This window comes from Herpailurus yagouaroundi, unplaced genomic scaffold, assembly GCF_014898765.1.
Source record: "Herpailurus yagouaroundi ecotype Mexico unplaced genomic scaffold, PumYag 187, whole genome shotgun sequence".
NCBI lineage: Eukaryota > Metazoa > Chordata > Mammalia > Carnivora > Felidae > Herpailurus > Herpailurus yagouaroundi.
Window position 1 is genome coordinate 18,030,697 of NW_024412418.1, and position 23,551 is coordinate 18,054,247.

The following is a 23,551-nucleotide window of genomic DNA, read 5'->3' on the forward strand; positions in this document are numbered from 1 at the left end:
ATCTGATGGCTAAAAAAATAATTTCTCATTGTTTTATCACTGGCAGATTTTCTTCTTTTTTTAATTTTTAAATGTTATTTATTTTTGAGAGAGACAGAGACAGAATGCGAGTGGGTTACGGGCAGAGAAAGAGGGAGACACAGAATCGGAAGCAGGCTCCAGGCTCTGAGCTGTAGGCACAGAGCCGGACGCGGGGCTCGAATTCACGAGCTGTGAGATCGTGACCTGAGCTGAAGTCGGGCACTCAACCAACTGAGCCATCCAGGAGGCCCAGATTTTCTAAATTAAGGGTTCATTTTCCTTCTTATAAAGTTCACTGAGGTTTTCTATTTCTTCTTGACTCAGTTTTTGTAATTTAAACTTTTCAATGAAACTGCTCATCTACATTTCAAATACCTTGGCATAAAGTTGATATGGTATTTTATTATTGTTTTTCAAATATTCTGTAATATATATTCTTTTAATTCCTGATATTGTTCATTTATGTCTTCTCTCTCTTTTATTTTAATAGATCTCACTAGAGGGTTGTTTATTAGATAAATATTCCTCCCCCCCCCCCAAAAGGTTTTGGTGGTGTTACGGTGTTATTCTTTCTTGTCTCCTTATTTTCTATTTCATTAATTTCTGTGCCAATTTTTAGTCTTTTTTCTCTCTTTTTTGAGCATGCTCTCTGTGGTTCTTTCAGTAACTGCTTTAGTTGCATGATAAATTAATTTCCAATCTTTCTTTCTTTTTTCTAGTGTATGCATTTAAGCTTATATATTCACCTTCAAAATCTGCTTCAGCGGTTTGATATATATTTCTTTGGGTGTGATTTTGTCTTAACTGTTTAATAAAATATTTAATAAAATTTAATAAAACCATATTTTTTAATTGAGTGATGTCTTTATTTTATTTTTATTTTTAAATATATTTTTAAGTTTATTTATCTTGAGAGAGAGAGAGCACACAAGCAGGGTAAGGGCAGAAAGAGAGGGGGACAGAGGATCTGAAGTGGGCTCTAGGCTGACAGCAGAGAGCACAACATGGGGCTTGAACTCACGAACCGTGAGATCATGACCTGAACTGAAATTCAGAGTCAGATGCTTCACTGACTGAGCAACCCAGGTGCCCCAGGACCTTAAGATGTTTTAACTGGAGCCACCTATCTATTTTCTAAGTATATATTTTTAGTCTTATCATTCTATCTTTTCTGGTAAACTATCACCTCTCCTTTATTGTTATTTCTCTCAGTTTATAGACAAGACAATGGAGGTTCCGTGACTTGTCTAGGCTAAGGCATTTAAAAAGTGGCAACATCCGTCCAGAACCCGCCTTCATTTGGGAATGAAACACCTGTAGACTCGAATTTGTTGGGATATCCTGGTATGGCTCATTTTTCTGTGACCAGCTTTAAGACACAAAGAGTGTTATTGGGTATGTCCAAATATCTCTCAATAGTGAAATGGATGGCATGGGTGTTTTGCCCTTCATTTTGGCCCCAAATTGAAATTCAGCTCGGGGCGCCTGGGTGGCGCAGTCGGTTAAGCATCTGACTTCAGCCAGGTCACGATCTCGCGGTCCGGGAGTTCGAGCCCCGCGTCGGGCTCTGGGCTGATGGCTTGGAGCCTGGAGCCTGTTTCCGATTCTGTGTCTCCCTCTCTCTCTGCCCCTCCCATGTTCGTGTTCTGTCTCTCTCTGTCCCAAAAATAAATAAACGTTGAAAAAAAAAAAAAAAGAAATTCAGCTCTTTAAGCACCTTGTGTTTTTCAGTGTATTTACAGAATCTCGTTGTTACTCTACAGGACTGACAAATGCCAGGGGATGTGCTGAGAGTAGATTAATGATATAATATAGAGGAGGCCACTTCCTCCTCCTTCCTCATGTAAGATGGTTATCATACAAAGAGAGCCATCCTTGAGATTTCTTATTTGAAATTTCCGTCTATATGTCCTGCCATCCATCCTTTGATATGTGACAGTTTTATGGCTAAGGTTGGAATTGTAATTGCACAAATTTCCAGCCTACTGCTTCGGTCCTCCAATCATGTTTCTTACTAATAAGGCTGAGATCCCAAGTGAAACGGTTTGTGGATAGCTTACAACCTATTGCTATTGTAAGAAAACTAACAAAGCCCATTGAAGGTGAAGAGTGTCACAGTGTCATCTCTGTTCATGAAAGACAGCCCAATTTTCAGTTGGGGAACAAAGAGTATATTTGAGGGCGAAAGGCTGGCGAAATAGCTTGGCTGAGTAAATGCTCCTGCAGGAACGATTATTGCCTCATCACTCAAAGGTGAAAGAACAGGAAAATAAAATGGCACAGATTGCATCCACCAGGTAACAGATGAGGGAAAGAAGAAGAATATAGTTCCAAAGCTTGCGAGTATGCACGTGATCTTCTGCAGACCCTGAAAGAAGACACCTGTGCTCATAATTTGGGATTGTGCGATCAGATTGAGAACTCACGCCTCATTTGAAAAATAAATCACTGTAAGATTCGGTGCAGTTTAAATGGATTTAGAGGGGCGCCTGGGTGGCGCAGTGGGTTAAGCGTCCGACTTCAGCCAGGTCACGATCTCGCGGTCCGTGAGTTCGAGCCCCGCATCAGGCTCTGGGCTGATGGCTCAGAGCCTGGAGCCTGTTTCCGATTCTGTGTCTCCCTCTCTCTCTGCTCCTCCCCCGTTCATGCTCTGTCTCTCTCTGTCCCAAAAATAAATAAACGTTGAAAAAAAAATTTAAAAAAAAAAATGGATTTAGAAAGAAGCATTTGAGAAACACAGCCCTGGCTGGCGCTGGAAAGTGGGACCAAGGATGAAGTTGGTCTTAGATGTCTACCTGTGTCAGGCCCCGTCCTAAGCACTTTACATACATTATTCTGAATGTTCTCTTTCACATAGCTAATAAGTGGAACACTCGGGGATTTGAACCCCGGTCTGCTTGACTATCACTTCATATTTGCTTTTAAATGAGATGATGTCTGTAATTTAGCAGTTTAAAGGTTAAAAGTGTGACCACAAAGGTGTACACTCTGGATTGATTCTTTTCTCACCGCCCTGAGCCAACGGAGAGGAAATCTGCACAGAGATTTTCCTCTGTTTAAACTCCCCGCTCCCCCCCCCCCCGCCCACTAAGCAGTCATCACCACTTAAAAATAGGACTTGATACTCCTGAAACCAATACTATACTATACGTTAACTAACTTTGAGTTTAAATAAATAAATTCAAAATAAATAAATAAAAACAGGACTCGAGCCCCCTCCCACCAAGTCTCAGTCTTGAATCCCTTGTCCTAACCTGTTGCAAGGGCTGCACGCTGATCTGGACTTCAATTCTCCCTCCCCAAGCGATCCCGCCACCTCTATTCTGTTCCTACCCCCATTGCTTTTCTCTAGTTTCTTAGCTACCATTGCTCCTCTTGGCAGCCTGAGTGCTGGCTGAGGACATGCTTCCCATCTCCTCCCTTAGTGCCCCTAGTTGTTAGCTGTTAGTGCCCCTTAGGCCACTCTGGCTTGACTCCATTCCTGCGACAACCTGCCTCCCACCTCCTCCGAAGGCAATTCAGTGCACTCTCCTACCCACCTCCCTTACATTTCCGACATTCATGAAACGCACTGAGCAGCTTCTATGCGCCAGGCACTAATCCAAGCAGTGGGCGTGCAAATATGCCCAAAAAGGTCATGGTGTTGTGACAGAGACAAGCAAGCAAGCAGAGTTTTGAATGCATGCAATAGATGTTCCCATACAGGTGTGCAATGGCCAGCCATGCCGCGGTAGCTGTGAGATGGTCTCCTCTGAGGCTGAAGTGAGGATTGAAGGAGGCTTCACGGATAAGGTGAAGACTTACCTGACTCTATAAGAATGAGTAGGAGTTCCCATCATTTCCCACCAGCTGGGTTGCTATGGTTATAGCTATAGTAGGCGACTGAATGTTAAGGAGTAAGGGTAGAAGGAGAGGTGACAAGGAAAGGGAGGGTACTTAAAGACTTTTCATACCATCCACTCAATCCTTTAAGGTGGAGGAAAAATGATATTCCTGACTGGAGTTTCATTCTTCTGCTAGTGGGGGGAAATTCCTTCTCTTCTTTCCATTCTGTGAAAACATAATGGTGATGGTGGTGGTGGTGGTATTATGTGAGTAATCACCTTTCCCATAATACTACCTACCATTTTTTTTAAAGGTACTTACTGTATGTTAGAGACTTTACTCCCTGTCTGAGGGTTTCCTCTTACTGGATACGAAGGTCTCAGTTCCCAGATTGCACTGCTTGCGGCCCCACCTGCTGGTAGGATCCGGAAGTTCAGAAGTCCTATGGACTTGTCCCAGGGCTCCATCTGCCTTTCTTTTAGGTGTCCAGGAGCCCTGACATATGTCCCGTGGCAAGAAGTTCAGACGGGTTTGGTCCTATTTCAGTGGATTGACTGCATGAAGGGTACTGAGTGCATCGGAAGCTGGTCATGGTGGCCAAAGCATGGGAGTTCAGCATGGCTGTTCTCTGCTCTTGAGCCCCAGTCACTGGAGTGGAATCTCCCGCAGGAAGAGAGAAGGGATTCTTTGAGGATGGGCGGCGCACCCCCAGGACAACACTCCCTAAGGAGACTCAGAGCCAGATCATCCTCGATTCTCATTGTGTTCCCCCATGGAGCTGCATCCACAAGAAGCCAGGCTACTCAGGGATAGTGAGGATGGGACTCAGCTTCTCAAGAACCTCGTGAGATGGTAGCAGCAGAACCGACACACTGTCCAATCCTTGCTTGAGATGCTGCAGAGGCGGGGCCTCAGCTCACCAACCCTGGTCCCCCCTGGCAGTTTTTCAAGGGAATGGGAGGCGTCTGGGTTACGTTCAGTTGAGACACCCTTGTTTTTCCCAATATAGCTGTACCTCCAGGGTTATCGTTCTTAAAATATACCAGCCTTGAGGGACAGGCAGAACCCATCATAGCACAGACACTTAACAGACCCAGAATCCCCATCTGATACTCTCCTTTCGAGGTTTATTGCCAAGGCAGGTCATAAGTCCCACATCTCTTGATTCAGTTGGACCCATTGCCTTTCTGGATCCTTTTCTGAGTTGCCTGCATTCACCTTCATATACCACCTCCAGCTTGAGCTCTCAGAGGGAAGGTTTGGGGATATGGAAAGGAATCAGTCTGTTCTCTCCCAGAAGATCCCTGGGCTCACTCTGCAAACTGGTCCCTAACACTCCCCAGAATCTTGCATACAAGGAGGGGGCCTTCACTCAGTTACACAGGAGGCCCACTCAGAGTTTCCTTAGGTAGGGAAGGCTCTAAAGACTTCTTTTAAGGTAACCAGTGCCAAACTGCTGGCAATTTCTTTTGCTAAATAAGAAAGAAAAGATCTGCTTTTCATCTTTACAATACCCCTATAAGGCAGGCATTATTGGGATCCTCATTTTACAGGAAAGAACACTAAGACCCAGCCACATGAAGTAACTTGCCCAGGTTTTCGGTGGTCAGTAACACAGCAGAGATTCAGAGCCAGCTCTGTTGGACTTGAAAGCCCCCCATGCATGCTGCCCCTGCCTCCTGGCCAGGGAGGGGGTCCTCATCCTCAGCGCATAATATTCACTGAAGAATGAAGGATACTTTGCAGTGAATGCTCAAATCAGGAATGGGTTGCATATGGACCCACTGACACATGTTACTTCTGCTTGGTTTTTTCCTCTGTATCTGTTGTGGCCCAAAGTCTGTAAACCAACCCTAACCTCCAGGACCTCAGAATGTGACCATAGTCGAGGGTAGAGACATGAAAGAGGTGATTAAGGTAAAATGAGGCCCTATGGGTGAGTCCTAATTCAATATGGCTGATGTCCTTATACAGAAAGGAAGTTGGGACACGGACATTCACAGAAGGAAAGACCATGTGAAGACAAAGGAAGATGGAGACCATCTATAAGCCAAGGGAAGAGGCCCAGAAGAAACCAACCCTGTGCACACCTTGATCTTGGACCTTTGGCTGCCAGAACTGTGAGAAAATAAATGTCTATTATTTAAGCCACCCAGTCCGTGGTACTTTATTATGGCAGTTCTAGCAAACTGATAGAGTATTTACAGTCTTGTGACCGATAGCATTTCCCAAGACCGATAGCAAGGTAGGTTCCCATAAAGAATAAGCAGTGTTTATATAATATTTCCTTAACAAAATTGCTTCCCCCAAGAGTATTTGCCTGGATGCAAGGAGGAGAGACTGGAAAGTGGGAGGCGTCATTAATATGGAGAAAGAGACATCCTGCAAGTTTTCTTTTCCATCGTGGTCTTACGCGTAGTTACTATTTACAGCATTTGGGCAGTTATCTCTATTGAACTCTGAATGTGAGATGTCTCATACACTTAATCTCCACAACTATCCTCTGAGGTGATTGCTCCTCTTGCTGATGGGAAAACTAAACCGTAAGGAGGATAAAGTAATTTGTGGAATCATACAGAGTAGGTGGCAGGAAAGACCCATGCTTTTAATGACTATGAATTTGACTTCTAGGATTTCACTGTCCCCCTTCTCCACGGCTTCTCGGACTTTCCCAGTTACGTATCACAAACTGTGGGATATAGTGAAAGGCTGGGTCTTGCCACTCAAAGTGTGGTCCTCGGACCAGCAGCAGGCATTACGTGGGAGTCTGTGAGAACGGCAGAACCTCAGCCCTACCCCAGACATGCCAAATCAAGATCTGCGTTTTAGCAAGATCTTCAGACAGTACCAGCTAGATAATTGGTAGGGCCCAATACAAAATGAAAATGCGAAGCCCTCAGTTTAAAAATCAGTAAGCATTTCAAGATGGTGGCAGGAGAGCATTAAACCGAATGTGGGTGGGACTACCCAGGTCTCACACCCATGGAGCCAACCCTGCCCACGGGTGAGACACGGGGACCGTAAAGCGTGAGAAGCATAAACCTAGAAGATTCAGTGTTGCAGCCCTTCACTAGAGGGATGCTTTTAGTTGTATTTGATCTTTTTTTGCATTTATCTTTAAAAAACTCCAAAATTTTGCATTATACTCCTTAATATACCCGTTGGTCTTACCATAAAATAACATTTCCCCCCAAAGAAACCTGGAAAGAAAATAGCATCAACAACTTCTGGCACTCTGGCCATCTAGGAAGCAAGCACAAGCATCCCGGTGCAAAAATCCTGAGGTGAGCCTGTCCTAGGTGCAGACGGAAGAGCCCTCGATTAAATATTTCCAACAGAGTCACACCATATAAATTTCATGTGCCTTTCTTGCCAGACGCTGAGCATGCATTAGTATTGCTCTGGACCAGTTATTTAAGTTCTGGGCCCGTCAGTCTTCTCGTCTATAACATGGGGAGAAGAATAGTACTACTTCAGGGGTTGTTGTGAGGATTCAACGAGATAATAAATAAAAATAAGACACAGAGAACGTTTCCTGGCTTATGTTAAACCTTCAATAAATGTTGACGTGCCGTTACATCGTGGAGATTAGGTTCTTGTTTCACTTTGAAGAAAGCAGAAAACGAGGCAGACAGGGTGTCACAAGGGGAACTGGCTCAGCCTCTAGACAGAGCTCCGTGGGATGGCACTTATTCTAATGAGTTCATCTTGACCTGGGACCTGGTCTTCATTCTACTGATGCAGAAACCTAACTTTGTCAGCACCCAGAGAGTGCAGCTGTAATTGGGGGGTGAACTTACAATACCGGACGCCGGTGGTGTGTGTGTGGGTGCGTGTGCATGAGCTCAGAGAAAAACAGGGAAAGGGGCACGGGAGGAGAAGAGAGAGAGGGAGAGGGATTGAGAGAGAGAGTGCAAGTAGAAATTTTGAGTCTGGTGAGGATGACCTTTACATTTTTCAGCGAGAGAAACTCTTACTACAGAGGGCTTGAAGGTTGCTGGGAAGAACAACGTCAGCAGTGACAAGACAGTCTCAAGGGACTGTCTTGGTCTCAGCTGTGACACCAACTCCCTTTGTTGGGTGGTGTCTTCTGAAACAACCACAGCTGGGTCGCACTGGGTTGCACTGTGTAGTCTTTAAGCCTCAAGGGGGCGCTCTAAACTTCAGCTCCAAGAAGGAGGCAAGGGCCATCTAGCCAGGTCTTGCCTTTTGGGTATAAACAAACACAGGAGATTTTTGGAGAGAACACGGAAGGTAGGTGGGTGGGCTGGGCTTAGGAGAGATGAGTGAGGCTGGGCATGTGGAGCTCCAGAGATGCATTTGGGGCCATTGCTAGGGAAATGTTTTTCTCTCTCAGCTTCTACAATTGAATAGAATGATTAGTGTGTGTGTGTCCATATTTCCGCTTACAGAAGTTAAACATGCATGTTGTAAAATTTTTTAATATGAGGGAAGGTATGGCTTTGAAAGTGAAATGCATTCGTACCCCCAACCCGGCCCCCCAAAGCGTTGAGTTTCATATGTTTGCTATGACTGTATCCACTAACTAGCTAGCAAATAACTATACATATACAGGAACACATGTGTAGTTACGTCTACGTAAATAGGAATGCCGACAATTAAGTTCACAATGATAACCTGTAAAGCTGCCTGAAAAGCTTGTGTTTCATGGCCCACTGCGTTCCTTTCCCACGAGCAAGTAGCACAGAAAGGCAAATTATCAGAAATTTATGAGCTGAGCATAGAAAGAAAACAAGGGAAGTGAGTTAATCTTCTGAAATGTCTTTCAGCTAAAAGACACGGCCCCTCCCCATCAATGCATCGGGGAGCTAGTATCTCACAGACCACATTTGGAAAATGGTGATCTCTGCTTATGTCATTTTGAAGTCTCCTTAAGGCAGAAATTATTCCTGGGCTATATTGTTCCTTTTAGAATTTCCTGCATTGGGGTAAAAATTAACAACTTTCTTTAACCTACCTATGGGTTCTTTGAAAAGATATTTAATGACCTATTTAAGATGATTAAAACCATCCTATTAATTTTTTGCTCATGTTTCAAAGGAGACTGGGAAAAGTAACAGTTATTTAAGATAAAATAAACCAGCAGACCAAAAACTATTAATGCTAATAAATCTAAAAGTAAAGTCTGCCATTAGGAATGGCTTAAATATATGAAGTATTTCTTTTAAAATAATCACTATTCCTATATCCTTCACATAGGTCTAGAAGTGCAAGTTATGATTACTTTTAGGCATATAACACACAAACGGGTAACAAATGGTGCCTTTGGCCCCAAGCCATTCTTCATCTCATCCACTAGAGGGTACCTGAGGGTTGTTCAACAAAAGCACTCAGGAAACCAGATTAAAAATGTGAACCAGAAACCACAGACCAAAAGTGCTGTATATATATTTTAATACTTCTGGCACATGACTAACCAAATTCAGTGTGCTAAAAGATAGCCACATATTTTTTCCTTTATAGAATTTTGACACTTCTGTTTTGTACACCAGTATTCAGTTTTGAAAACATTTTGAATCTTGCCTAACGAGGATAGTATTGGGTATTTTACAATATAATAAACACATCTGCTTTTCTAATGAAACTTGTGGTATTGAAGATTACTAGAAAAGCCTGGCAATTTTGTTATCATAATCCCAGAATTATTTCTCTATTTTGTGTAATTAGTCTGTTACTTAATTGGATTCCCTCTGAATGGTCCCATGAAAGACGCAGGGTTATTTTTCCTTTATTACGTTCATCTTCTACTCCTCACTCCCTCCCACGCCATGTTCTAGTAAGAGCAAGTTACTGTATTGGACAGCAAAACTGAAAATTAGAAGTAGTCCAAATGACCAGTAGCAGGGAATAGGAAAGCCAACAGTGGAGTGTTATGGCCGTGCATGTTTATATTAATCTATTAATTATAGTATATATAAATTATAACATTAATGCAATAGTATCAGGATCGCATTTGCAAAATATGCTGACCATTCGCTAAGGGTCAGTCCCTGTGTTATGTGAATGATGAACAGGAAATAAATTCCAGCTCTTGAGGAGTATATAATTGTGTGTGCGTGTGTGTGTGTGTGTGTGTGTGTGCGTGTGTGTGAGAAGAGATCCATGATTGAATACGTAGAGGGTTGGGATTGTGCGCATGAACTTTGGAATCAGAAATTCAGGTTCTCCCACTCATTTGTTACATGACCTTGAGCAAATGACTTTACCTGTCTCCGAGCCTTGATTTTCTTATCTGTTAAATGGGGATAATCATCTACCTTAATTTTATTGTGAAAATTAAGTGGAAGCATGACCATAAAATATCTGACACCTAGTATGGATCATGGAGTTTAGATCATGGAGTTCGGTTGTGGCTTTCTGCGTGTAGCAGGGAATCATTGTGTGATACCATGTGTGATAGACTGTCTCATGATGGCCACCCCCAGAATGAGATGGAAGCATCGTTCCAGGGCCAGACAATTGGTCTGGTCAGACAAGCTTCAGTCACATCCCGACAGTCCTATTTTCTGGATAGCCCAGTGGTTTGGGCTGCCTGATACGAAGAAAGTCACTGAGAAGGGATCTTGCCTCCTTTGAAATAGCGTGTGTTTCTGTTTTTACTTTAACTGCTTCAAGGTCCAGTGGTCAAAGTGGGCCTCTTCGGGTGAAGACTTCTATAGTCCTGAGAGCCAGTGTAGATGGCTGCTCCCACATGAGCTAGCAGACGGAGCTCTTTCACTGAGAAATGGGCTTGGGGCCAGGCTAGGATGGCAGAAGTGTTTCTCAAGCAACATTCTGAATGATTCTGAAATCCAAGGAATCTGAAGGACCGGGAGTCAAATGGAGTCAAAAGAGTCAACTGGGCTGAGGTCAGAAAAACAGACAATGAAATCCAAGTGGGTTACCAAGCCAAGATGGGCAGAGCTGTGCTGAAATCCAGGGTATAGAGCAGGGATTGGAAACTGGCAGGGGAGGGAGGAGGATGGGTGCAGAGAACAGTGAGAACCTACTGTTTACCAGCTACCATTCCCGATACTAGAGCTTATATTCCAACAAGCTAATTTCCCGTGCTGGTAAGTACTATGAAGACAGATGGCCTAGGATAGTGTAATAAGAGTTTCTGGGAAGGCTGTTTTAGCTAAGGTGGGTTCTAGGAAGAAGGAACACCAAGGGCAAATGCCCTGAGGCAGGAATGATAGAAGAAGGCCATTATAGCTGGAGTGTCACAATGAAGTGACAGGTGGAAAGAAATGAGTTTAAAGAGGTAGTCAGGGGCAACTTTTGTAAGGATCTTGTAAGCCATGATAAAGGGTTTGGATTTTAACCATGCAGTGGGTAGCTGTTGGAAGTTTTAAATAGGGCAGGGCAGTTGGCAGGATCTGATTTACATTTTAGAGAGACCCTTCCGGCTGCTGTGTGAAGGTTAAATTATAGCAAGACAAGAGTCTTATACAGGAAAATCTTGGAAGAAGGAAGAAGTAGGGACTGCTGTGTCAAATCAGACAGAAATTCCCATGAGCTGGGTCAGTGGAAAATCTGTGTGGCACAGATCCATTTCCTCTCCAACCCTGAGGTTGTCCTTGTACTCAAACCAGGCCAGTAGGTGGGCCTCACCTCTTGACTTCTTTTCCAGGAGCATCTTGGTCCTGGGGGTTTATTTATTCAGATTTCTAAATATGTACAAGTCAATCTAAAATTTCGAGGGACGTAGCTTGAGGCTGAGATCGTGCTTCTGCTATACATCTCACTCTGTTTCAGTACAAATGAGGAGAAACGACTGAGAGTCTTTTAAAACGTGGAGGATGGGGTAGAGAAGGAGCTTGATTTAAGTAACATTTCAATCAGATAAATTGAGTTAGTTATTTAAAGATGTAACTTGAAAGTATATTTAAAAACAAGAATTCGAATAGCTACATACTTATTGCATGTGTACCATGGGCTAGAGGCTTTGTAAGTGAAACAAAACACAACAGCAGTTATTGTTGTAAGAGCTTTGTGTTCCTGCTGTGCAAAGGGATTCCGGTTCTGAGACTGAACCAGGTCTTTGGATGCAATATGGTTACAAAAGTACTTCTTTACTCACAACCCTGAAAGCTAAGCATTAAGGTTCCTACCTTTTGCAGATGAAGAGACCAACGTTTAGAAAGGTTGGTTATGTGGTCCAACTGAGTAATAAAGCGAGAATGTGACTCTGGGGCTATCCAGCTCCCAAACTCCAAAATTCATGCTGGAGCCACTCCACATGAGTTGTACAAGTAGGGTGCAGTGATTACGGGTGTGAACCATGGTGTCAAGGGGGCTTGGATTTCAATTCTGCTCCATCATTTACTAGCTGTATCTTCTTGGCTGGTTACTTAATATCTAAGAGCCTATGTTTCCTCATCTGTAAAACAGGGGTAACAATAGCCCCTCCTTCAAAGGTTGCTCTGAAAATGATGTGAGATGTATAGCACAGACCTGGCAAATGGAAGGGGACCCAATAAATGTTAGTGCATATATACATATATACATATATGCACTATCCTATGAGGGGTACTTTGACATCTGTCTGAACCAGTTTCACTTCCAGCATCAGAAACATATATCCTGCCTCGGAAATGTCTCGCATAATAGATTGTGTCTGCTCAACTTGCTGTGCACAGTGCTTCGAACACCAGGCATCTAGGAAGTACTCTGGATGATGATATTACCCAACTGCATGAGTGGGTTTGATAGCTTTTCCAAAGGGCTGGTATTTCAGTTGTGCAACTGTAACTGCTTCATGGCAGTAGAAAAGATTTATTTTGGGGGACCCCAATCAACCCTTAGCCCCACTCCTCAAACTCCAGCTATATCACAAGATGTCAAAGCCGTGCGGTATTAATGTTTGGTCAAAGGTGCCAGTGGCATTTTGCAGATGTAATGAAGAACGCACGTTGTCCAAGATCGCTTCGTGATGCCTTCTGCCCTGAGCCTTGTTTGCCCTTTAAGGCCCAGCTGGCGGGGAAATTCAGCTGCTAGCTCACCTGGAAGTCAACCCAAAGACAAAAGAACTGGTTTATTCAACTTTGCAGGAGCCTGGGACCTCAGGCTGGGCTAAAAGATGCCACCCAGTGAGGGAAAGGATCTAGTAATCATCTCTGTCCAGAGCCAAGTCTCACAGAGGAAAAGATCTCCCATAATTAAAAAAAAAAAAAAAAAAAAGAGTGATTTTCCAATGTGGATGGTGGCCTGATTGAGAAGAAGGCAACAGGAGTGGGGATGGGGAACAGAGAAAAAGGAGGGGTTTTCTATCAGAGGGCTACTGTTGTCCTTGAGGTAAGCAGTTAAATCACATAAAACTGGTTTGCAGGACCAGATTTCTTACCTGAAGGCGAGGAATTGTACACTTGCTTCAAACCGGTCTGTTCTAACCAGCTCGTTTTCACTTGTGCTAGAGAAACTGAGTCAGCCTGACAGATTTTCCATAGAGCAAGAGCCATATCTTCAGGGAAGTTTCTATGTCTGGCAGTTCAAAGTGGGCCAGTTTTCCTCTGAATCTTGGTGACACGGGGACCTGGACAGCCCTGGTTCAAAATAGTGGTCCAGCGTGTACTTGCTTGGTACCTTGGGCAAATTACCTGCCCTCAATTTCCTCATCTGTAAAATGGAATTAATGAAAGAAACGACTTTGCAAATGCACCTGTGATGGACAAAAAAAAGAGAGTATTTTAACCCCCAATTGATGATAGACACTTCTGCCTTTTAAGGAAGGTAGGCATACTTCATACCAGTGAGGAAATAGAATTTTCCTTTGGGCCTCTTCCCAGAGAGGGAAAAGAGAGAGAGAAGAGAGACAGAGAGAGAGAAAGAGTACTAGCATGCAGCTGGGTAGAAAGCTTGTTTAAAGGAGCATGTTAACTGCGGTAGAATTGGAGCCGAACACGGCTCTAGTGGCTGGAGAGGGCTGAATGGCCTCACCCAGTAGTTGTCAGGGCTTCTAGTGGCCAGTGAAAGAGAAAGAAGAGAGAGGTGGCCCAAGCAATGCTGCAGAAGGCAGATCTTAAAAGTCTGGAGAGCCCAGCTGCTATTCAGTTTACATGTTTATATATATCAAAGGACTCAGAATAATTCTTGGCACCAGTGAGCATTTAATAAATGGCAGCTAGTAGCCGTGTGGCACAGTGACAGCACACAGCATCATTGCCTTCAAAGAGTCCCTCTCCCCGGAGGAAAAGCACCATCTCTCTTTTTCATGGCGTGTGTGTGTGTGTGTGTGTGTGTGTGTGTGTGTGTCTTGGGGGAGCAGGATAGACAGCAAAGAGGAAAGTAATGGGTTCAAATTCTGGTTCCACAGGGTTTGTTTCTTTCTTTAATTTTCCATTTTTAAATTGGGACAAAAAATAGCACCTCATCTCATACGATTCATGTGAAGTTTAAACAAGATAATCTAGATAATTCATATGCCAGGCACTTAGCCTTCAGAAAATGTTAGCTCTTGCTAGGATTCTATAATAATAGTCTTACAAAGATGGTATACTATCCTAGAACATGTGCTTTGTTGTTTTTCTTTTAAAATTTATAAGTGGGGTGCCTGGGTGGCTCAGTCAGTTAAGCGTCCGACTCTTGATTTCTGCTCAGGTCATGATCTCATGGTTTGTGGATTCAAGCCCCACTGTCAGCAACAGAGCCTGCTTGGGATTCTCTCTCTTCCTCTCCCTCTCTCTGCCCTTCCCTCATGTGCTCTCTCTCTCTCTCTCTCTCTCAAAAATAAATAAACTTAAAAAAATAAAATACACATGCATATTCAATACAAAAAAACCCTTGAAAAACATGTAAAGAACACAGAAAAACAATGGGCACTCCAGCATAAAGATCACCGGGGTTAACATTTTGGTTTATGTCTTTTCAGTTTTTTTCCTCTCAAGTGTATGGACATCTTTGTTCTGTCTTTTCAAAATGGGATACTGTTCTTTAGTCTGCTTTTTTTTTAAACCTAGCAATAGACTGTGAACTTTTCCCCGTGGATGAGTTGCTTCTTAAAATAGATGTTCCAGTGGAAGCAGCCATACCCAGGGCCAGCAGACTCATTACTATTCTTTTTCTTTTCTTTTCTTTTTTACAGACTGGGGGGCTGGGGGTAAGTCTTATGGCCATCCAAATCTGGGAAACACTGCACACACATTTCCTTATTGGAAAATTAACAGTGCCTATTAGCATGTTAAAGGCTCTAGGAAACCCTTCCATGAGAGAACCTGCCTGACTTGGATTAGATCAGTGTTTCCAAAACTGATTTAGCACAGTGGAGCCTCTATTCTCATAACTCCCGCTGATATCTCGGGAATCATTTGGGGGAACACTCCTGCAGGTGAAGATTCCCTAAAACTAGAGAGCAGATCTTGTTTGTCTTGTCTCCACACGGCCTTACAGATGGATTTTTTTTTTTTTTTTAAGAAATTATGGAAAATGGGATTGACCTGATGAATCCACTTTCTAACCAACACGCGTGTGAACCAGGGGCCAGGGTTAGATACTGGGGCTGTGCTCTGAAGTGTCTCTCCGTGTAAAGCTAATTGGCTCCTTTGGGGATGAACCTGTGAACTTGGCCTCGTTAGCACCAGCACGGAACAGCGGAGTTAGTTTATCTGGCGCCATGAAATGGTATTCTTCCCCAGATTCTCATGCTGTCCTCCAGGTGGCGATGTGGGTTTGTCATCCTGAGAGCCTGACGCCTGAGCCAAGCAAAGCTTAAAATTGAGGGGGGTGCAGGTGTGGATGAGGAAGGAAGCTGGGAGGGAGTGATTATGGAAAACCAGAAGATACACTGTCACGCGTGCGGCTGGCATGACGCTGAGGCACAGCCTCATACTCTGGGAATAGGACTCAGGTTTTAAAGAATACTGATGAACCAGTGAGCCAATAAATATCACTAGTGTTTACTGAGCACCAACTGGGAGGGGTAATATGCCAGATAATTTCCCTCTTTTGATTTCTTCTGATCGTCCTCCCAACACGCCTATGGGGTAGGTCCTTCAGCTGGCAATAGAAGACCTGGAAGTCCAACCCGGGTCCTGTATCTGAGGGCTCCGCTAGACCGAAACAACAAGATGTGGACCAAAGATGAATAAATGTGAAATGTTTGTCTATCTATCCTTCTATCTGGCTACCCATCTATCTATTTATCGATCTGCCTTTCATTTCATTTGTACAGGGTGGGCCTAATAGCACTGTGTGGTTGGAAAGAATATTCTGATAAGTCCTTCCGAGAGGGTTCTGGGAGAGAGGATTTTTCTGGTTTCGTTACATTTCCTATGATCTTTATTCTCTCTTGTAGACTGCTTCTCCATCTGGTGGCTCAGCTGGCCACCCGTTAATTCCACTGTGCCCACAGGGGCTGTGCAGAGGGCCACGAGAAATGTCCAAAGGGCACCTAGCCCTGACGTGGAGGGCAACGGAAGACCAAAGGATGTGTAGGAGTTAGCTATGCAACTGTCACAGATGGCTATTCCAGCCAGAATGACACGTGCTAAGGCTTGAGGTCAGCAAGAGCATGGTACATTAGGGGACTGAAAATAGTTCAGTGTGGCTGGCCCATGGGGTAAGGGTGTGTGATGCCAGGTGTGGGTAAGGGGGGAGAGTGAGGAAAGGCTGAAGAGGTACATGGAGTCAAGATAGTGAAGGGCCTTGTAAGTCGGGTTGAGGTGCTTGAACTTGATCCTGAGCGCCACCAGGATTCCCTGAAGGGTTTTAAGGCATGTGATGAAATGGACAGGTTTGCATTTTAGAAAGAGCACCCCAGCAATGGAGAAGGGATGAGGAGGGAGGGGTGTGTGCGTGTGTCTGCACACACTCCAGCACCCATTTCTGGGGCAGGGGGACCACAGGACAAAGGTTGGGAGGGTGTTGCAATACCTCCTGCAAGAGGTGAGGGGGCACTGGCCCAAGGAAGCCGCAGCACTGTCCGTGGAGACGGCTGTCAGCAAATTTGAGAAGAATTAACAGCCTCCGACTACTGACTGGGAGCTGAGGGTGACATTTTGAGGTTCTCTGGTTATTAGTGACAGCATATACTAATATTTTCTATAAATATTAGTATAAATAGAAATATTTTTGTCAAAACCAGGTGGCAAAATGCTCCATACGGGGTGCCTGACCCATCTGTCTTCTCCTTCTAGCAGTGCCCCCCCAATTTCTCTCTCTCCCTTCTTTTTTTATCTTTTAAAAATCTCTCCTCATATAATGTGCAATAAAGATCATGGGTGTCTGAAAAACAAATAAACCAGTGAAGAAATGGGCAGACGACATGAAAAGACATTTTTCCAAAGTCCAGATGGCCAACCGACACATGAAAAGATGCTCAACATCGCTCATCATCAGGGAAATACAAATCAAAACCACATTGAGATATGACCTCACATCAGTCAGAGTGGCTAAAATTAACAACTCAGGAAACAACAGATGTTGGTGAGGATGGAGAGAAAGGGGAACCCTCTTGCACTGTTGGTGGAAATGCAAACTGCTGCAGCCACTCTGGAAAACAGCGTGGAGGTTCCTCAAAAAATTAAAAATAGAATTACCCTACAACCCAGCAATTGTACTACTAGGAATTTATCCCAAGGATACAGGAGAGCTGATTCAAAGGGGTACATGCACCCCAATGTTTATAGCAGTGCTATCAATAATGGCCAAATTATGGAAAGAGCCCAAATGTCCAACAACTGATGGATGGATAAAGAGGTAGTATATATACACACAATGGAATACTACTCAGTGATGAAAAAGAGTGAAATCTTGCCATGTGCAACAACGTGGATGGAACTGGAGGGTATTATGCTAAGTGAACTAGAGAAACCTAACATATGAGCATATGGGAAGGGAAGGAAAAATGAGACACAAACAGAGAGGGAGGCAAACCATAAGAGACTCAAACTGAGTCTCAGAACAAACAGAGGGTTGATGGGGGTGGGGGTTGGGGGGGTGGGAAAAATGGGTGATGGGCATTGAGGAGGGCGCATGTTGGGGTGAGCACTGGGTGTTGTACGTAAGTGATGAATCATGGGGATCTACTCCTGAAGCCAAGACTACACTGTATGTTAGCTAACTTGACAATAATAAATAAATAAGTACTGCCATGGAAAAACAAAAAACAAACAAAAAAAGAGCATGGGTGTCAGAGTCAGGCTGATGTGAGTCACAGCGCTAATGATTATTAAGGTATTTATTTGAACTTCATTGAGCCTCATTTATCCAATTATAAATGGGGATAACTGTACCTACTTCATAGGACTGGGATTATGATTTAGTGCAGGTTTTCCTTTTCGGACCCAAACCCAAATCTCTCTCGGATGGGTGGTAAATGGCCCCACCCTACGACCCATTCACCCAAACCAAAACCCGTGCTTCCTCCTTTCCTTTACTCCCCACCCAGGTGATTCACTGTCACCTCTTGCCTTGACGTCTCTACTAGCTTTTTAACTGGTCACCTGGTTCCACATCACTTCTTGAAGGATCCTTCCTGTTTTCTCCATCAAGCAGCCAGCCAGGTTGATCTTTCTGGTCGATGTTGTTTGTTATAGCAACTTTATTGAGATATAAGTCACATACCATAAAATTCGCCCATCTAAAGTGTACAATTCAGTGGGTTTCAGTATATTCAAAACTTTGTGCAACCATCATCGCCATCCAGGTTGAGAGCATTTTAATCATCCTGAAAAGAAACTCTGTCTCCATCAGCAGTCTCTCTCTATTCCCTGACAACCACTAATCTACTTTTTGTCTCTATGGATTTGCCTATTCCGGACATTTGGTATAAACGGGATCCAACAATATACAGTCTTTTGTTTCTGGCCTCTTAGCATATTTTCAAGGTTCATCCGTGTTGTAGCATGTATCTGTTTTATTCCTTCTCACGGCAGAATACCATTATACTGAATGGATCTATCACATTTTGCTTATCCATTCATCAGCGGATGGATATTTGAGTTGTTTCTACTCTGGCTATCATGCAAAATGCTCCTGGGAACATTTGTGTACATTTTTGTGTTTACTTGTGTTTCTAATTTTCGTGGGTGTGTACCTAGGGCTGGAATCACTCAGTCACATGGTAACTCTGTTTAACATTTTTTGAGAGGCTGCCAAACTGTTTTCCAAAGCGGTTGCAGCATCTTATAATCCGACCAGCGACATTCGAGGGTGCCAATTTCTCCACATTTTTGTCAACATTTGTCACGGTCTGCTTTTTTGAACGTCGTCAGCCCTGGTGGGTGTAAAACTGGTATCTCACTGTGGTTTTGATTTGCATTTCCCTACGGACCCGTGATGTTGAGCATCTTTCCACGTATCTATGGGCCATGTGTATATCTTCTTTGGAAAACTGTGTGTTTAAATCCTTTGCCCTTCCCCTTTTAACCTTCCTTTACTGTGGTAAAATATGCATAACATACATCAAAGTTACTATTTTAACTCTTACAGTTCTGGCAGAATTAAGTACAATTCACGCTGTTGTGCAACCATCGTTGTGACCCATCCCTAGAACTTTTTCCTTTTCCCGAACTGAAACTCTACCCCGTTACTTTCTCCTTTCAGACCCTGGCAACAACGATCCTCCTTTCTCTTTTGTTATTGCCGTTCTTGTTCTCGGTTTTAGTTTTGTTTTTAAAATAGCCATCCTCCTGGGTGTGAAGTGATAGGTCACTGTGATTTCGATTTGCATTTCCCTCGTGCTTAGTGATGTAGAGCATCTTTTCATGTGCTTATTGGCCACCTGTATATCTTCTTCAGAGAAATGTCTTTTGCCTTTTTTTTTTTTTTTTTTATTGGATTTTTGGTCCTTTCAATATTGAGTTGTAAGAGTTTTTTGTTTTTTTTTTTTTAACTTACACGATCTGCAAACATTATCTTCCATTCTGTGAGCTGCATTTTCACTTTCGTGATGGTGTGCTCTGAAATCGAAGTTTTTATATCTGAGAACTCCAATTTATCTGTTTACTTTGCTTCCTTATGCTTGGGTGTCATAGCTAAGAAACCATTGCCTAATCCAACGTCAGAAAGATTTACTCTCAGGTTTTCTTCTAAATGTTTTATAATTTTAGCTCTTACATTTAGGTCCATGACCCATTTTGAGTTAATTATTGTATATGGTGTGAGGCAGAGCCAGGGTGATGTTTCAAAACCAAACCAGACTCAGTGACTCCGCTTCTTAAAATTCTCTACTGGCTTCCGGCTGCTCTTAGAACACAATCCTAGTTCCTCGCCCCAAGGTTTTCAGCCTCATCTCAGTGCCCACGCACCCCCTCCCAACCCCCCCAGGCCTAGCTTGCTGGAGCCATGGCTGCCTTCTCACAGTTCCTAATCCGTAAACTCATTCTGACTGGTGTTTTTGCAATGCTGTTCCCTACGCCGGAAACAGAATTTCTAGTGGCTACTGCCCTTCTTTCGATCTCAGTGTAAAAGTGCCTTCTTCAGGTAAGACCTTGGCTGACCACTCTACATGAAGTATGTTCTTCCCCCGACTCCTTATTCCTATTTTTGTTTCATTCGCAGTAATTAACAAGGGCTATATTCGCTTTAGTTGCTTACTTGCCTTTGCCCCTCCCCATCACTGAAATCCCAGGGGGGCCAGGACCACGTCAGTCTTATTCAGCTCTGTCCCCAGCACCCAGTACAGTGCCTGACACATAACAGGTGCTCCGTAAATGTTTGCTTTAAGACATAAAGAAAAAGTAGGCGTTAGAAATGTGTCTTCCATTCCCAGCTTCCCTTCCACTTTCGCCAATTCTATTACCTCCCTCTTGTATCAGCTTTTGCCTGGATTTTCTTCTATTTCCTGTTTTCAAGGAAGATGACTTTATGGAACAGAGCATCCGTTTTTTTGCTTTTTTTTTCTTCTCTTACTGCTTTTCCTCTTCTTACTGTTTTTAGCATATAAGAACCAGTGCTGAGATACAGCTTTCTAGCTCACAACTTGTTGTTTTTCTTTTCTGAAACTGTCTCAACAGCAACTCAATATTGAGCTCTCCTGGCCTTATGTTTTCATATGAATCAGGCTTTCCCCCTCAGTGAAGATGTGGGATCTGTAAGAATAGGATTTCTTTTCTAGCTCAGAGAGTGGTTTGTTGAATCTGGGCAAGTAAATCTCAGTGAACACTAAGGAGAGGATCAGTGGCACTTTTAAAACCCAATAACACTCATGTATGCTGTGATTAAAATATCAAAAAACTCCAGGGGCGCCTGGGTGGCTCAATCGGTTAAGCGTCCGACTTCGGCTCAGGTCATGATCTCATGGTTTGTGAGTTTGAGCCCTGCATCGGGCTCTGGGCTAACAGCTCAGAGCGTGGAGCCTGCTTCGGATTCTGTGTCTCCCTCTGTCTCTGCCCCTCCCCTGCTCATGCTCTGTCTCTGTCTCAAAAATAAATAAAAAACATTAAAAAAAACTAAAATATAAAAAAACTCCAAATCATGGATGGAGCTAGAGCGTATTCTGCAAGGCGAAATAAATCAATCGGAGAAAGACCAATAGCATATGATTTCACTCCTATGTGGAATTAAAAAAAAAAAAAAAGCCAGATGAACATAGAAGAAGGGGAAAAGAGCGAGAGGAAAGCAAACCATAAGAGACTTAACTATAGAGAACAAACTGAGGGTTGATGGAGGGAGGTGGGTGGGGGATGGGCTCCATGGCTGATGGGCGTTAAGGAGGGCACTTGGGCAGAGCCCTGGGTGTTGATGAAAGTGGCGAATCACTAAATTCTACACCTGAAACCAACTTTGCCATGCATGTTAACTGGAATTCAAACAAAAACCTGAATTTTTTTAAAATGTCCAAATCGGTGGATTCTGAAACTGTTACAATCCTGCCACATAATTTAATTAACCAAGCACCTTTTGTGTAGAAATTCTATGAGAAGTAATAACATCATATATGTTGTCAAAAATCCTGCAGAATAATTTCTTATAGATGACTCCCCGTTTAAATAGAGGAACTGAGATCCTTTGTTTGGTGACATATCTCTGCACACATTTCTGCTTCATATCAATTCAGCAGGATTATGATCATAAAAAAGGAACATACCTTCGTCTTAATGTTAAGCTCTGCTCCCCCTGCTGATAGAAATTCTTTTGATGAAGGCTGTAGCCAGAAACATGGTTAAAGACCATTTCACCTGAAAGCCTCACATTCTGGATTTTTATTTGTTTGCCATCTTGTTTATCATTTACAGATATCCAAACACCTAAGAAGTGAGCCCAAGAGATGATTGAAACTTTTAGGGGCGCCTGGGTGGCGCAGTCGGTTAAGCGTCCGACTTCAGCCAGGTCACGATCTCGCGGTCCGTGAGTTCGAGCCCCGCGTCGGGCTCTGGGCTGATGGCTCAGAGCCTGGAGCCTGTTTCCGATTCTGTGTCTCCCTCTCTCTCTGCCCCTTCCCTGTTCATGCTCTGTCTCTCTCTGTCCCAAAAATAAATAAACGTTGAAACTTTTGATCCGGGAAATAACTCACACATTTGTTTTGCTTTGCTCTAATCTTCAGAGGTGTGTATCATGTTGCCAAGTCCCAGGTTTTTAAAAAACAGATTTTCCTTTGGGCTTCCCCCCTCCCACCTTTCATCGCGGTAATATTTTCTCCTATCTCTCATCTTCTAAAAAAAAGTAGGTGTAACAGTCTAATCAGCCTTTACCAACTTTTCTGCAAGAACAAGGCAGAAAATACGAAGATATACATCAAGAATTGTTATTATTGTTTATGTAGTAGTGATATATGACTCCACTGGGCTTTGTGTTTTACATGGCCACTTTGAAAACACAGGATGCTGTTCAGGCACAAGCGATTTGTTTCTGAGTCCTGTGCTTGGATATTTCTAATAAATATATTCTGCCTCTGATTTTATGATATCAACAAGATACCCATGCAATAAAATATTTTCAGATTCCTGGTATTGTCTATGTTGTCAAACAAAGATAGCGTCCCTAAACTTCAAGAACAATAGGTAGAGAAAACATTAGGAATAAGTAAATAAATATGTGTAAATCATCATCATGACAATGATAGTTTTTTCCACGGGACACCGTCTGTAAGTGTGTGAATCAGCGCTTTCAGCCATGTTACTTCTGGATAGAGAAATCAGAGGTGATTTTCATCTTCTTTTCCTCTATTTGCCTTTATCTATATTACTTTTTTTCTAACGGCCATTGTAGATTATTTCTGAAATAAAAAGATCCCTTTCAAAGAACACTATGTAAGAAGAATTGGTAAAACTAAGTATAAAAATAGAGCGAATAACATTTTTGAATGGAAAATGGCTCAGAAACATGGCTTCTGAGAAGTGAAAATCTGATTTATCGTCTATTCATTTTCGAGTTCAGATTGTGCACTTTTCCTTTAGCTTTGATGAAAACACTGGCTACCTTTTGTCTCCCCACATCCCTGGATCAAGCAGGCCAGGAGAAGCAAACAGCAGACCCTTCTATTTCCCAGTGGGAAAATAGGCTTCTCACTTGATTCCCAACTGGCTCCCACTCCAGTCCTATTCCTACCTGACTCCTGATTCCTGCCTTTTTCTTCTATCTAAAGCCATGTGATTCCCACAGGACACCCTAAAGACTTGGCCTGAACTCAAACCTCCAGTTCTGAAGCCCACAAACCCATTTATTAGCCGTGCCCTTCCCCCACCTACTTCCCCCACTCTCTTGGCTCAAGATGGTCAAGGAAGAGAAGATGGAAAGCTTTCTCTTTATTTTTTGTTTGCCTTCT

At 43.2% G+C, this 23,551-nt stretch overlaps 1 long non-coding RNA gene across 4 annotated transcripts; it reads right to left on the reverse strand.

Annotated features, from left to right (window-relative positions):
- Positions 1–9,244: 9,244 nt before the first annotated feature.
- On the reverse strand, positions 9,245–22,034 carry LOC121043571 (uncharacterized). Of its 4 annotated transcripts, none has more exons than XR_005796919.1 (4): positions 21,875–22,034; positions 13,193–13,464; positions 11,961–12,229; positions 9,245–10,667 (listed from the first exon to the last, which is right to left on the reverse strand). It is a non-coding gene; the product is annotated as an uncharacterized LOC121043571 (long non-coding RNA). The 4 variants fall into 4 exon arrangements; XR_005796917.1 differs by having other exon boundaries at positions 9,245–10,710; XR_005796916.1 differs by having other exon boundaries at positions 9,245–12,229.
- Between the last annotated feature and the right edge of the window lie 1,517 nt (positions 22,035–23,551).